Genomic DNA, 5,431 nt, shown 5'->3' on the forward strand with positions numbered 1-5,431 from the left:
TAAAAAAAACACAAAAAACAAACAAACAAACAAAACAACAAGAAATACACCTGGAGTATTAAAGTGTTTTAATCAGTATGATTTATGTTAATGGTACAGAAGAGAATACTTTTTGGTTCTCAAAAACATAACAGGCAACTGCTATGCCATATTGCAGTATGGTTTTAGCTACCAACATGTCAAGATTTAGTTTTGCTGTTAACGTTTTATGATTTAGAAGGCTATAAGAATATGTACAGTGTAGCAACAACACAGGTTTCATTCCCTCAGCTCTATTTATTAGGTTCTCATTTGTTCCCCCTCTTATAGAAAAAAATTGAAAAAGAAGGAGGGCAGGAGAGACAGACGGGCATCCACTCAATATATTTTATTTTCTTATTTTCTTTATTATGTCAAGTAATGAGAAATAAAGAGATGGAAAACTGAGTTCTTAATAGCCTGTGCTCAGACCAAATAGGATTCTAGACAGAGGAATCACAGTATAGTTTTATTGGTTTATTATCTCCAACAGATAATCATGTCAAAGAATGTACTATTTGATCCCAGGCTTTCATCAATTACAAGAGCCCCAGGGTTAAGGATGTACTTGCAAGCTACTTGATTGGACGTTCTTGGTAATGGTACCATATAGACAAGTACCAGTGAGTGAGAGGCAGGGGAACATCACCAGAAGGCTCTAGTATTGTTCTTCAAGGTTAATTCTCTACTAGACTATGGCTTCAAATGAAAGGACAAGTCTGCAAGGCTGTAGCAAACAGGGCTAAGTTGATGCATAAAGAGTAAATTAGTAGAAAATATTAATTTATTACATAATCAGGGCTTAATTTGTGATATTCAGAACAAGTCTACCTTTGACTGCTCATTATTTTCTGGCTCTACACAGATAATGCATTTCTAATACTGGTGGTCCTTGAGAACACTGTCAATATCAATATTTATGTAACCATTGATTCTCAAGCTCAATAGCAGACAGAGTTAAATTAATGAGATATGTAATCTATGTACACATATTTATTTCATGACCAAGGAAAATACTTTAGACTCAGCATACATTTTTAAATGATATTCCACAATGAGCCAGATGGAGTTATTTTTAAAATAATTCTATTTTACTGCTTTTTTGAAAGGAAGGATTTTCCTTTTAAAATGGAATCAGCTATTCATCAAAAACAGAGAACATTATGTTCTTGGCTTAGTTTTTCCATGGAGAACTCAACATAAACAGAAGAAAGAAATTCTAGAATGTGTGTTTTATTTCCCATGCATGCAAAATTGGAGTGCATAGACTTTAGAGAGGAAGAATACTTGAAAAAAAATGTGTGCATGTGTGTGCATGTGTGTGTGTGTAGACACTATTAAATGCATTTTCACATATAAAGTTAATACCTTTCTTATCAGCTAAATAATCCACCTTTTTGATACTTTATATCTTACTCTTTTTCAGCATACACAAAAATATATTTTAGAGTATTTACATTAAGATAATTAAATGGTGGCTATGTCAGTAATCATCATGTTAGTCTCAAAAATGTCCTAACAATAAACAGGAAAACTTGTGTCTTCATGTGTGCTTATCAGAGGGAGGGTTAGGGGATGAGAAGAAAAAAAGAGACAGAAGGGGAGGTAGAGAGGGGAGGGGAGGGGAGGGAAATGGAAAGGAGAGAAGGTGAATGTTTAGGATCAGGGACATATATTTTGAAATATGTTAAGAGTATAGATTTGTTAATGTTGAATATTCTTACCAAAAAAGCAAAAACAATTCCCCCGACCCTGGCAAAAGAAGGAAAAAAAACACACACACACACAAGAAAACTTTTGGAGGAGATAGATATGTTTAGTACCTTGGTTGTGGTGATGGTCTCATGGGTGTATGCATATATCCAAACTCATCAAGATGTAAATATTAAGTATGTGTAATTTTGTGTGTGTCAATTATACTTCAATAAAAGTAAAAAAATAATGGAATTTTTCTCCCACACAGGGAGTGGAACAAACCAGAGAAAGTGTGAGCCTTTATTTGGCAAGCTACTCAGCTGAGCATGTCACTGGATTTGGGGTATAGATTGCTCCAAAATAAATTTAAAACTTACAGGGTAGAATAAGTCATTCCAAGTATTGGCATGTTGATTGTTGCCGCTCAGTCACCTCCCTTATTGAGTGAATAAGGGAGTCACTCCAAGAATAGTGCTTTCAATGAGCCCATTATCACTTAAGGCAGAGATGTTCATTTAGCCTCTAGGAAGTGTTGGTATTCTTTCAAAGATGTCCTGAATAAGTATTTCCTTGGTGTTAAAACAGCAAAATATACTTTTTTGTTTCAAATAGCACCATGATTGTGCCTGGCCCATAGTTTATGAATTTCTGAAGCTTTGAGACTAGGAACTTTGGGACAAGGTCTTTTTCATCTTTGTATAAATATGATAATAAATGTGAAAGTGCCTGCTGCATACTAAGCAAATCTTCTACTTCAAAAACTTAGTGAGGGGCTTCTCTGGTGGCGCAGTGGTTGAGCGTCCGCCTGCCAATGCAGGGCACACGGGTTCGTGCCCCGGTCTGGGAAGATCCCACATGCCGCGGAGCGGCTGGGCCCGTGAGCCATGGCCGCTGAGCCTGTGCGTCTGGAGCCTGTGCCCCGCAGCGGGAGAGGCCACAGCAGTGAGAGGCCCGCGTCCCGAAAAAAAAAAAAAAAAAAAAAAAAAAACCCAAAAAACTTAGTGAGAACAGGTGGGGTATAAATAAATAAAATAAAACACTTATACTGTATGTTGAGCTCAATTGAAAATGATAGCAAATGATATGAAGTCCTAAAGTAGTAACTCTTGGTAAACCTATATATATATATATGTATAAAGATACATGGCAAGCTGTCTTTCAAAAATAGAGATTAAATATACACCTCAACAGATCTGATATATTTTACCGAGTTTCCCATACTATACAGTACATAAAAAAGGTCATTGTTAAATTATTTACAAATGATAAGCTATTAGAAAACCAATATGGTGTAAGAAAATATTATTCCAATGTAAAACAAAATTCTTCAAAGTGGTTATAATGAAAGGGCTAGCAATAACCATTTCATAAAATGAATTCTATCTAACAGCATGGCAGCCCATAAAATGAAATTATGTTCTCTCTGTATATGTCAGCTCTGATGATATCTAATCAATAACTCTGCTGCTGTCAAGTTCAGGTTGAATTTGTAGTGAGGAAAAACATGTTACAAAGTCCACCTATATTATTTCATAAAGAAACGTTCATTTATTTTAACCAAAAAACCCTTTCAGAAAAAGTAGAGACAGTTATTCTTTTAGGTGAGGTGTACTTTTACTGACTTGAAATATTTTAATATATCTTGAAATAGGCTGAATGAGAGATTAAAATATTTTTACTTATGTCTCAACAACAGTTTAACAGCCTTTTATATCATTTGATTGTGTTGTATCTAGAGAAGAAAGAAAAAGTTTGGAAAGCAATTCCATTTAATATATAGCCATTTTAGTCAATTAGAATTATCAATTCTGGTATTTCTTGAAATTAGAGAGCAACACATTTTTAAAATCTATAGTCTTTTATTAGAACCAAATATTTTTTATTGAAATATAGTTGATTTATAACATTATTACAACATTAGGTTCACTGTACAACATAGTGATTCTATATTTTTATAGATTATACTCTATTTAAAGTTATTATAAAATATTGGCTATATTCCCTGTGGTGTTCAATATATCCTGGTAGTTTATTTATTTTATACAGAGTAGTTTGTACCTCTTAATCCCCTACCCTTATGTTCCCCGCCTTTCCTCTCCCCACTGGTAATCACTAATTTGTTCTCTATAACCGTAGGCCTGTTTCTGTAGAGCCAAATATTTTTAACGTGTTAATAACAATAATACTTTTACTTGTTTAGAGCTTTCCAGTTTACAGTGCTTTTATAGAATTATTTTATTTTTTTCAGGGCTTACTAGGTACCACGTATAAACTGTGCATTATTATCCTGTGAATGTATTAGGAAACAGATTTTAAGACTTTAAGAATATTGTTTACATTAAAAAATTTAGGAAATGAGAATCTTAATTTGTGCTCAGGCTATCTTACTCCAATTCTCATGCCCCTTAACCTTAACGAGTCTGCTCTATGAATATTATTTCACTAATTTTTGAGAATGATTCTTCATTACTCAGACACGTGTCCTGGTTCTTGACTATCTTCCATTGACCCTGAAATCTCAATTATACTTGAAGATCCAACAAAAGTTATCTTTGTGGTTAACAAAATGATATTTGATGCCCCCAAGTGGAAATGCTTTCTAACTCCTCTTTTGTCATAATATTTTAATTTCTCTTGAAGAACTCTACCTCAGAAGTCCATTCTGTCCTGAATTTGAGTTATTTGTGTTCATATCCCCCTAACAGGGAACATAGAAAACAATATATTTGACACTCAAAAGCCACATTATTTGTTAACTGTAGTTTCTTATACCTCACTTATTTGAAGCCTCCCTCAACCACATAATACACATCCAAACAATTCAAGACATGAACATACTACTCTAGAATGTCTCTTGATTATTCCTTCTAATCTTTCACCTTTTATTGCTTTAATTCTACTAAATTTGTCAACTCTTTTCCTTGCTACTGCTAAAACACTACAAGGAGACTGTCTCTAGTCTTTTTATCCTTTAAACTATTGTCTAAATTGATGTGCAGACTTACCATTGGAAACTATCACCACCTGGCTACAAATATTCAACAGTCTCTACCATTCTCTGAAAAACTCAAGATCTCTGTCGAACACGGCACAGGAAGCCCTCCATAATCTGGCTCCTGTGCTGTTTATAATACCCCTCATCTCTTCCTCTCTATTCCTTTCCCTCTCCAGTCTCCTCACAGGATAGGTCAAACGTATTTATGGCTTTGGAAAGTGAAGAGTCATTTTCCAGAAAAGTCAAGGAAGATTAAATATTCCAGGGGCAAGAAGCAACAAGATAGTGATTTGAGTTGAAACAGTGTGTACTGTTGAGTGTTATGGGACTGTGAAATGTGAGGGTTGCTGTTATACTGAGCTTTCCCTGATCTTGGTTTAAAAAAACTAATTATTGCTTCCTTTGTATTATTAAATGTGTCATACAGTTGTGTTTTTTTTTAACATCTTTATTAAAGTATAATTGCTCTACAATGGTGTGTTAGTTTCTGCTTTATAACAAAGTGAATCAGCCATATATATACACACATTCCCATATCCCCTCCCTCTCGTGTCTCCCTCCCACCCTCCATATCCCACCCCTCTAGATGGTCACAAAGCACCGAACTGATCTCCCTGTGCTATGCAGCTGCTTCCCACTAGCTATTTTACATTTGCTAGTATATATATGTCAATACTACTCTTTCACGTCGTCCCAGCTTACACTTCCCCCTCTCCGTGTCCT

This window comes from Tursiops truncatus, chromosome 12, assembly GCF_011762595.2.
Source record: "Tursiops truncatus isolate mTurTru1 chromosome 12, mTurTru1.mat.Y, whole genome shotgun sequence".
Taxonomy (NCBI): domain Eukaryota; kingdom Metazoa; phylum Chordata; class Mammalia; order Artiodactyla; family Delphinidae; genus Tursiops; species Tursiops truncatus.